The following is an 11,531-nucleotide window of genomic DNA, read 5'->3' on the forward strand; positions in this document are numbered from 1 at the left end:
CCACGACCACTAGGAACATCTTCCCATGCAAGGGGCCGCCAGATCGATATGGATTCTAGACCAAGGGCCGCTGGCGCTCTCCCATCTGGTAGGGGTGGCAATGGGGGAGCAGGACGGGATTCCTGACAGATGTTGCAGGAACTTACCCAATTGACAATGTCCTCGTCTAGACCCGGCCACCACACGTAGCTGCGTGCTAATGCTTTCATTCTCACGATGCCAGGGTGTCCCTCGTGCAACGCCTCCAGGACTCGGGTACGCAGCGAGGTCGGAATGACCACTCGAGTCCCCCATAGTAGACAACCCTGCAAACTGAACAGCTCCTGCATGCGAGTCTTAAATGGTGTTAATTTGTTATCAACGATGCCACCCGGCCACCTCCTCCTCACCCAGTCGAGCACCTGGGCGAGCGTTTGGTCTGCCTTGGTTTTGGCGGCGATGTCAAGGGCGGTGATGGGCAGGTCCAACTGGATGATCTCGAAAATGGTGTTGACAGGAGCGGGGTCTTCAGCCGGACCGGGTAAGGGGCAGCGACTGAGAGCGTCGGCGTGGGACAGTGTTTTGCCCGGGCGGTGAATAAGTTTGTAGGAGTAGGCCGCTAGGAAGAGTGTCCATCTTGTCATTCTAGGGGAGAGGACCTGAGGGGTCTGTTTGTCCCCGGCCAGTAGGCCCAGGAGGGGCTTATGGTCCGTAACCAGTTCGAAAAATGGCCAAAAAGGAATTCGTGAAACTTTTTCACGGCCGCAACAGCTGCTAGGGCTTCCTTGTCGATCTGGCTGTAATTGCGTTCCGTGGCAGAGAGTGACCTTGAGAAAAAGGCGATGGGAGCCTCGGCGCCATTGGGAAGTCTGTGACTAAGGACCGCCCCAATTCCAAAAGGGGATGCGTCTGCTGCCAGTACTAAAGGAAGGTTAGGGTCGAATTGGATAAGCACCGCCTCTGACGTGAGTAGTGATTTGTGGCGTTAAACGCCTGGTCTTCTTTGTGCCCCCAGTGCCACGGTGACTGTTTGTCCAATAATCTGTGAAGGGGTTCAGCTACTGAGGCTTTATGGGGCAAGAAGGATGCATAAAAGTTCAGCAGCCCCAAGAAAGCTTGTAGCTCCGTTTTGGAGGTTGGAGTGGGAGCCTCGTGGATTGCCCTAACCTTGGACTCCAGGGGGTGAATGCCAGAGGCGTCAATTTTATAACCCAGAAAGTCCACCTGTCTAGTGGCAATGGCGCATTTTTCTTTTTTTTTAACTTGAGGCCATGCTGTCTGAACCTCTCTAACACTGCTCGCACTCTCTGGAAGAGTTGGGGTCTGTCCCTGGCCGAGACCAAGATGTCGTCGAATTAGGGTACTACACCAGGAGGCCCTGTAAAATCCGCCCATGAGGGACTGAAAAATCCCTGGGGCAACACTTACGCCAAATTGGAGACGCTTGCATCGGAAGGCACCCCTGTGAGTGACGATGGTCTGAAGTTCCGCTGTTTGGTTATCAACAGGGAACTGCTGATACGCTTGAGACATGTCCAATTTAGCAAAAATACTGCCCGGCTCGAATGTGTGCAATAAGTGCTGAATGACGGGCACAGGGTAGGCGCTAACTTGTAAATATTTATTGATTGTTGTCTTGTAGTCCGAGCAAATTCTCAGGCTACCATCTTTTTGAGGGGTGTGACAATAGGCGTCTCCCACTTGGCGAAATCTGTTGGCTCAATGACCCTTGTTTTAATAGTTTATCCAATTCAGCGTCTAGTTTTGTCCGAATAGCAAATGGAACTCTAGCGGTTTTAGTCTGATTGGGACTGCCTGGGGGTCAACTGCAAATGAGATGGGGGTTCCATTATAACACCCCAGCTCCTCGCTGAACACATCTGCGTAATCAGCTAATAAGGAGTCAGTGTCTAAGGTTGAGACAGCATGGACTCCTGTTAGCCCTAGGCCGAGGTGGGGAAACCAATCGAGCCCCAATAAGGTGGGTAGATTGCCGTTAACTACCACTAGAGGTAGGTGACCTTTAAAAGTTCTAAAACTGACAAGGAACTTGCCTCTGCCGATCACAGGAATGGTCTTCCCCTGGTAGTCCTTCAGGCCGAACTGGCATCTTTGAAGCCGGGTGGTAGATAGGCTGGGGTGGAGTCTCTTGAGGGTGTTCCACGAAATTATTGAGAGCGCTGACCCTGTGTCAACCTCCATGTGGCACGGTTTACCTTCTAGGGAACGGAGAGAAATTTTACTAACAGTGTGGCAAGTACGTTTGGCAAGGCGGTGCGTGCGACAGTTTAATACTTGCCTCTGTGGTCCCGAGTGCGAGGGAGGGAGTCTGTGTGCAGCGCTTAGGGGGTTTGGCAGACTCGCGATGTGCCCCCTTTTATGGCAGTTGTTGCAGGTGGCTCCTTTAAACTTGCAGGTGGCCTTTGATGCGATCCCCACAGGCTAGGCACAGTGTGATGTGCTTGGGTGGACGGTGTTTTCTTGCTTGGCCCCTACCTGCGGCCGTTTGTCGAGGCGAGGCGGTGGACGTGCGTTTTCATTGTTGAGGGTTTCCTCTGCTACCACCTCCTCGGAATGGACTGGGAACGATGCCAGCTTGGCGCTTGGGCCCTGTATTTCGGTGGCTGAGTTCGTTGCCAGCTCGGCTGCCAGGGCCTCCTCAACCGCTTGTGCGAGGTTGAGGTCTTTTTGCTAGAAGGCGCTCTGTAGGTTGAGGTCCTTGACCCCACAAACTAATTGATCGAGGAGCATGTCCTCCAGGTATGTTCCAAACCCGCAGTGCAGAGCTGCTGTTCTGAGGGCGGCCATATATTGATTGATGGTCTCCTTACTCGATTGCTTCCTCATACGGAAAGTGAACCTCCTGGCGATCTGTGAAGGCCTGGGAGCGTAGTGGTTAGTGAGGATCTCAAGCAACTCGGACCACGGAACGTTTTTCAACTCTCTTGGAGCTACGAGTGCTGCAGCAGTCATCGTAAACAGTGGCTCCGCAGTAGATTAGGAAATAGGATTTTTCCGATGCTCTCCGCATCCGCCAGGCCGGCCGCATCGATGTAATGATTGAAGCGGTTCTTATACGATTCCACTTCTCTTCGTCTGGTTTGAACGCCAGGAATACTGGGTTGGAACTCATGGTGCTGGAAGCGGCTGGGCTACCTGCGGAAAAATCTCTCTGGGGACAACGGGCGCTCATGGGTTGCAAGTGATATCAGCTCTGGAGAGGTTTTTTGCTACCCTCTCTTTCTCTCTGGGTTAACTACGTTGGCTGTTAGCCGTTGGAGGTGTCTAGATTCGCGCCAGCGTGGGCGTTAGTGACTTACTACAGCGCTGTGCTGTGTCTCTCTTGGTTTGAAATTCAAATGACACCCGTTTGAATTTCGCGCCTAATACTGAGCGGCTGCGGCTCTGCAGCGCTTCACTTTCCCTGTAGCTGGGCTAACAAGCGGCTACAGGCGCTTCTAACTTTCGAACCAGACCGCTTTCTCTGGCTGCGGATCAGCGTTCACTCTTTTGTTGGCTGACCGCTCTCTCTGGCTGCGGGTCAGCGTTTCTCTTGTAGCCGGCCGATCGCTCTCTCTGGGCTGCGGATCGGTGGCTAGTGACTCAGCGGTTGCATGGTGCTTCTGGTAGCCATCCCATCCTCGTCGCCAGTGTTAAGTTTGAGCAATGAGAGGCTGAACCAGAGCATGAGTGCAACAATACTTTATTATAACAATAAAGGGCTGACCGTGCTTGCCACGCCTGGAACTGGCTCGCAGCAATCAGCAACTGGTTGGACCCCGCAGCCTGCTTTTATAGCTGGCTGCTGGAGAGAATCAACCAATGAGGAAAGGGGGAAGAACGCCCACACAAAGTGAGTGGACCTGAGTGAGAACTCCTAGAGTCCTCAGGACATAACAGCTGCCATGTTAGTATCTCTTAGGCCGCTCCATGCCCTTCTCTTGTGTACCTCACACCTCTTCAGCAATTTCATTTGGAGTCCTCCTCTGCTAGATTGCCTTTCACTGGCACTTAAACATGCTAAATCTTTTCATTGGGGCATGTCCCTTACCTGCAAGAATTTGCTTACATTTGAGGTTGGCCCAGCAACACTGCTACTGGCATTCTTTTTTTTAAAAGAGAAAACAAAGTTTTTATTTTTTACAACAAACATACGAACAAAACATAAAAACATAAAACCATCTTTCAATTATATACATACAGTGTGTCAGTTGGTTAAAATCTTTTGTGCTATCCTTTTTTTACCATTACTCACAAGTTATATAAATTCTCACCTTATAGATCTAGCTTGTGCTTATATAATATCAATTATTAAACATTCATTTGACTATTTTTCCATCATTTTATACGAGATATTCCAATTTTCATTATGATTTAATCTTATACATTCATCCAATGGTTATATATTTTATATTGTATTCTATATCAATCTATTAACTTTTATTGTAAGGCTTACTAGTCTATTTCTTTACCATGTCTTTTTATCTAACCATTGATAAAATAAATCCCATATCATATAAAATTATTTATCCTCTTGTTCTCTAATTTCAAATGTCAATTTACTCATTTCGGCACAGTCCATGATTTTCTTAATAATTTCCTCCTGCATAGGTATTTTTTCATTTTTCCAGTTCTTAGCAAATACAATTCTAGCCACTGTTAAAACATTTACAATCAAATATTTCACTTCTTTACAATATATTTCCGGTATAATTCCCAATAAAAATATCTCAGGTTTAAAGTCTATGTGTTGTTTTGTCATTTTTTCCAACCATGTGTGGATTATAGTCCAATATCTTTTTGCATCCGAGCATGTCCACCACATGTGGTAATAAGAACCAGGTATCTGATGACATTTCCAACATTTATCCGATTTATCCTTGAACATCCTCGCAGTTCTCGTTGGGGGTAAGTGCCACCTGTAAAACATCTTATACAAATTTTCTTTATATGCAGTTGACATTGTCATTTTATAATTTTGAGACCACAATTTTATCCACATTTATCTAAGTCAATCCCATATGCGAAATTTTTCCCCCACACAATCATTGTTTCTTTTACTTGTTCTTCCTCTAATTTAAACTCTAGCAAATATCCATAAAGCTTTTTTATTACTTTTTCATCAGTACCTGTCAAAATTTTATCTAAATCAGTCAACTTGTCATAGATACCTTCTGTTTTAACATCTTTATCAAATCAAGATTTATTTGCAAATATGAAAACCAATTCATTTTTACACCTTGTTCTTCCAACGCTTGCATAGATTTAAGTTCACCCTTTTCATTCAATATCTCACCATATCTAACCGTTCATTCCTTTTTATATATTATTACTGCTACTGGCATTCTTGACCCTTCTGATTCTGGCATAGCTGCTCCCAGATTTGCTATGCCCACCCTCAGGTGTCCTGTTTTTTTTTTTTGTCCACTCCAACTGCCCCTGTCTAAGTTGGTCATAATGATGAATCCTTATACAGGCCTTTCTATCTTGCCTTAACACACTCTTTCCAAGGCTCCATTTGCCTGCTGATGCCTGGAATTTCCAAAGTGCCACATATTGGGCATCTTGCACAAATCTTTTAGATGCAGGGTGACAGCTGCTGCCTTGGTAAATCTTTTTGCTACTAAATATGCTCTGCCTTCTAAATATTGCCAAGCCCACTGGATTGACTCTATTGCTGCTTCTGCCACTGATTACTAGTGCTTTCACCAGATAATATCTCTTGGTCTGTTGCATGCATTCTTGACTTTGCTTCTTGGGAGCCACTCCAGGTTGCTTACCCACATTTCTCCTGGTTCAGCTAACCCTTTTCCAATACCTTCTTCCCTGCTGTCCCACAAATAGGTCCTTAGCATCTTTGAAATGCTTTGTTTTCTTTATTTTCCCCTTTACTTTTTCTTCTTGTTTCCAGTGCTTACAAGATAAGCTACCAGCCTCTTGAAGTGATCATGAATCACCAGCCACCTTTTTAGGATATTTCTCTGGAATCCACAAGGGTAGGCTTTAATCAATTTTAGACATGAGAAAGGCATCTTTACTTCTTTTAATCCAGAGCTGTTCACAATGGGAAGAGGGAGGTATCATGAGAGACCAAATGGCAGCATCACCACAGATAAAAGCTTCACTGGTGTGGGGCTATGATAAGCTCTTGTACCTACCATTCCTTACTCCCTTTTTGATTTCCTTATTTTCTCCTCTTACTTTCACATCAAGTAGTGAATTTCTGTGGTGAAGAACAAAATTGAGGTAGTCTTTTTCTGGTCCTAATTCAATACTTGGACCATTGCTGAACACTGGCTCTCCTTGTAGGGTAGAATAGCTGGAGAATTGTGGGAGTTGATCAGACAAACAATATAGTAAGGTATAAAATTCTGTGGAAAAGACTGCTCATAACAGTGACACCATCCAGGCAGGTGAATCTCATGAGGTATCACCTCATGGAAAAGTGATGTGTACAATTGCAAATATGTCTATAAAAAGAAATGTGTCAGCTTTGAATCTGAGAGGCCTCGGTTTCAGTTCCACTTTTATCATGGACTAAGTGTGTAACCCTAACCAAGTCTCACGGCAGTAATTCCATCTGTTAAATGGGAATCATGATCTGCTTAAAAGGTTGTCGTTGCAGTAAACCTAATGAAGACTGTAATGCACTTAGCAAATTAGAAGTACAGTACTAGGGTTTTTTTTCCAGCAAGTCCTCAATTCTTAATAACAGGGATTTTCTCTAAGCATCCATTTTCAAATTTGCAAGTTGTTTATTTCCCTCAACCCTTACTGTGGGTGGATTATAATATAAAGCCTGGAAACAGGAAAATTTGTTGAAGGAAGCTTTTCCCACTCCCCACTTTTTACGCTTGCCAGTTTTACTGACACAGCAATTGCTTGTCTTCAGAATAACATTTAAAAAAAAACCTGCCAAGTTGATTCTTCGTGTATTTTAATATTCATTTCACCCATAGCCAAAGGCATGACAGTATTCCAAAGGAAATGTTATGAATTAAGGAGACATCTCTGAATCAGTAAACAAAAGGGCACCAAATTATAAGATATATCTAAACAGCAGCAAAAGCAAGCCTCCTTTAAGTTTCTGATAGGATAGAATAGAATAAAATTCTTTATTGGCCAAGTGTAATTGGACACACAAGAAATTTGTCTTGGTGCAAATGCTCTCAGTATACATAAAAGAAAATATACATTCATGAAGAATGAAGAATCATAAGGTACAACACTTAATAATAGTCATAGGGTACAATAGCAATCAAATCATACTAGGAAACAGTCAATATAGATCATAAGGATACAAGCGACAAAGTTACAGTCATACATTCACAAGTGGGAGGGGATGAGTAATAAGAAGTGATGAGAAAGTTAATAGTAATAGTGCAACTATTTTGTAAATAGTTGGACAGTGTTGAGGGAATTATTTGTTTAGCAGGGTGATGGCTTTCAGGAAAAAAAATTGTTCTTGTGTCTAGTTGTTCTAGTGTGTGGTGCTCTATAGCATCGTTTTGAGGAAAGGAGTTGATGTCTGGGATGTGAGGGGTCTATAAATATTTTCCCAGCCCTCTTTTTCACTTGCACAGTATACAGGTCCTTGATGGAAGGGAGGTTGGTAGTAATTGTTTTTTCTGCAGTCCTAATCATCCTCTGAAATCTGTTTCTGTCCTGTTGGGTTGCAGAACCAAACCAGACAGTTATAGAGGTTCAGATGATAGACTCAATAATTCCTCTGTAGAACTGTATCAGCAGCTCCTTGGGTAGTTTGAGCTTTCTGAGTTGATGCAGAAAGAACATTCTTTGTTATGCTTTTTTGATGACGTTTTTGATGTTAGGTGTCCATTTTCAGTCATATGATATAATAGAACCTAGAAATTTGAGGGTCTCTACTGTTGATACTGTGTTGTCTAGTATTGTAAGAGGTGGTAGTATGGGAGGGTTTCTTCTAAAGTCTACCACCATTTCTACAGTTTTGAGTGTGTTTAGTTCCAGATTGTTCCAGTTATACCACGAGGCAAGTTGTATAACCTCCTGTCTGTTTGTGGATTCATCATTGTCTCAAATGAGACCAATCACTGTTATGTCATCTGCAAACTTCAGTATTTTAACAGATGGATCATTTAAAATGCAGTCATTGGTATATAGGGTGAAGAGAAGTGGAGAAAGCATACAGCCTTGTGGGGGGTGCAGGGTGACTGTGCTATTGTACAGCTAGCTATCAGGTGTGATTCTGCCTAGCTTCCTGTCTGTTAGGAAGCTTATGACCTACTTACAAGTGTGTTCAGGTACCGCTAGCTGGTTTAATTTAGTTAGAAGAATGTCTGGAATGATGGTATTGAATGCTGAACTAAAGTCTACAAAGAGGACCATTGCATAGGTATTTGGAGATTCAAGGTGTTGTAGAATGTAATGCAGAGCCATATTAACAGCATCATCTGTCGATCTATTTGCTCGGTATGCAAACTGCCTGGGATCTAACAGCAGATCCATGATGGTTTTCAGGTGGGACAGCACTAGCCTTTCAAAGATTTTCGTAACTACAGATGTTACAGTAACTGGTCTATAGTCATTCAATTCCCTTTGGCACTGGGATGATAGTAGAGTGTTTGAAGCAAGAAGGAACATAGCACATCTCTAGTGATTTAGTCAAGATTCGGGTGAAGATGGGAGCCAATTGGTCAGCACAGACTTTTAAGCAAGGAGTTATCTTGTCTGGCCCTGGTGCTTTTCCTGGCTTTTGTCTGTGAAATAGATCTTGCACTTCTTTTTCTGTAATCACCAGAGACTGTGAACCCAATGGATTGGGGTCAGTTGTAGGAGGCTTGGCTGGTGTTGGTGTGTTTGAGATGGGGGTTGTGGAGATAGGTGACTGTAGTTTCCTTTCAAACCTGCACTAAAACACATAATAAGTCAAGTTCAGCTCTTGGTCACATCCACAGAATTTTGCCTGTATTGTTTTCTTGGTAATCACTGAATTGTATTGGCATGGCCATTTTCTGGATTGTTTTTTCAGCTTCACAGTCTAACATATATACCTGTGGTTCCCTCATGGTCTCACTTCCACAAATTAAAAGATCAAATTGTTTTAGCACATTGAAATCAGTGCAGATCAACTAAAGGCTATCACTAGTTATTATTTCCATCCACTAGATTAATTTCTTAATTACAGTGAATAGAAGAAAGATCAAGTGATATCCTATTAGAATTCTTTATTAGCCAAGTGTGATTAGATACACAAGGAATTTGTCTCTGGTGCATAAGCTCTCAGTGCACATACAACAATAGTGATAGATCATTATCATAGTCATTGTAAAAATATGTTCATCATAAAACATTAGATACAACACTTAATGATCGTGAGTACTAAATAAGCAATCAACATAAATAATACTAAGATACTAATTAAACAATTTAAATTGTAAGATACAAGCAACAAGTTATAGTCATAAGAAGATATGGTGATAGGTAATAGGAAAGATGATAATTTTTCCACCTGATGTCATTATATCATCATAAAAGTTAACCCTGGAATAATCAACAACAAATACCCCCAAAACATTTTGGGATTGCTCTATGCTAACTATCATAGTACTGTTTTCAGTGGCTCTGGAAACCTCTGTGCCTTTTTATATATATATTGATAGTGCAGGAATCCCAAACCTTCCAAGCTACAGGCCACTACCAAGCCTTGAGCCATTCAGAACCAGGCTGCAGAAGTGGTGGGCAAGTGCAAGTTTGCTCATGCACATCCCCACTTGGACAAACATTGGACAAGCATGGACATGTGCTCCATTTGCATGAACAGTGGACATGCATGCATGTCCACCTGGAACCCACACTGTACTGTATATCCAACATTAACACTATTGAGCAGGTTCAAAGGTATTTCTCGAGAATAGTACTCCACTTCTCTACTCACAATAGTATTCCCTATGCCCCGAAGCTTGAAATTTTGGGCTTGGACAATCTTGAACTGTGGTCTGATCTAAGCATCATTCATAAAATTGTCTGTTATAACATCTTGCCCATCAATGACTTCTTCAGCTTCAATCACAATAATATATGGGCAAACAACCGATACAAACTCAAGGTCAACAACTCCAAACTTGATTGCAGAAAATACGACTTTAGCAACAGAGTGGTCAACACCTAGAACACCCTACCTGACTCCATTGTTACAGCCTCAACCCCTCACAGCTTCAACCTCAAACTGTCTGCTGTGGACCACCTCATTCTTAAGAGGTCCTTAAAAGGGGTGTGCATAAGTGCACCAGTGTGCCTACCGTACCTGTCTTATTGTCCCCATTTATCTGACTTTATATCCTTTGTTCATGTTTATGTTCATAGCTATATTTGTTATCTTGACATATATATATATAAATAGAGCTGTGCACGGAATGCACACTTGCCCACCACTCACAGTCCACAAAGACAGAAAGGTTAGGGAACTCTGTGATAGTGTACACCCTTGTCTTTATTCATATTTCTCTCTCCTCTTGCTTTTGCTTACCTTTTGTTTGGTGATGTTTAATGTACAAACATTAAATAAGCTAGAGAAAGGCAGTTTTGTATAGTGGTTGAGCTATCAGGCTAGAAACTGGAAGATCTTGAGTTCTAGTCAGGCACAGGGCCAATTGGATGACCTTGGGACACACACTATCACACTATCTCAGGCCTAGGAAACAGGCAAGGGCAAATCATTTCCAAAATTTTGCCGAAAAACAGTAGAGGCTAGTCCAGGAGTCACCAGGAGTCAAGAATGATTCGATGGCACACAGACACATATTTATTCTACCTATATTGGGTGATGTATGTATTTCATCTGATGTGGCTGCAAAGATTTACTGTGAGCTACCTCAACTGGAGATTCCCAGCGCTAGTTGGATCAACAACAGTAATATCAGCATGCATTTAACAATAAAACAATCTGGAATTTAAGTTGATTCCCACCTATCTGCCCTCAAAGTAAGAAAAAATAACATTAAAGAGGAAAAAGTCTTTTTTTCTGCCTCCGTTGACATATTCTAAACCAATTTTAACAACCTTTCAATTTTAAAAGTACATTGTGTGGTAGACTCAAACAGTGGATATGTTTATGTGTGAATGCATTAATATTCCCTGCACAATCTATTTTGTTGTTCCTGAACCTGAGAGCAGAAACTTGAGGCCATGGGATGACATCAAAGAACCACCACAGCCCTTGATCCAGAACTCAGACAATTGTAGTTTATTTAAGAAATCATGGTTTAGAAGGATGGATATGTGGGGCCATTTCTTATATATAAGTAACCCCATTAAGATAGTATTCTCCAATGTTTGGATATTTTTTTGTAATCTCTGTAGGTTATGGAAACATAATTTTTGAGCAACTATTAAAAAGAATACCAGTTCCATGAGTACTAGAGAATATGTCTATCACATGAACACTGAAAAAGACTCAACATGTTAATTAGACTCAACTTACCCTCAATAGCATAACTGTTCAAGGAATGAGAACTTCTTATAACTTGTCTCCCAAAACGTTTTTTGAAAATATGTGTCTTAGCCATTGATGA

The sequence above is a fragment of the Pseudonaja textilis genome, chromosome 2, assembly GCF_049901715.1.
Source record: "Pseudonaja textilis isolate UNSWEBS1 chromosome 2, rPseTex1.2, whole genome shotgun sequence".
Lineage (NCBI taxonomy): Eukaryota > Metazoa > Chordata > Lepidosauria > Squamata > Elapidae > Pseudonaja > Pseudonaja textilis.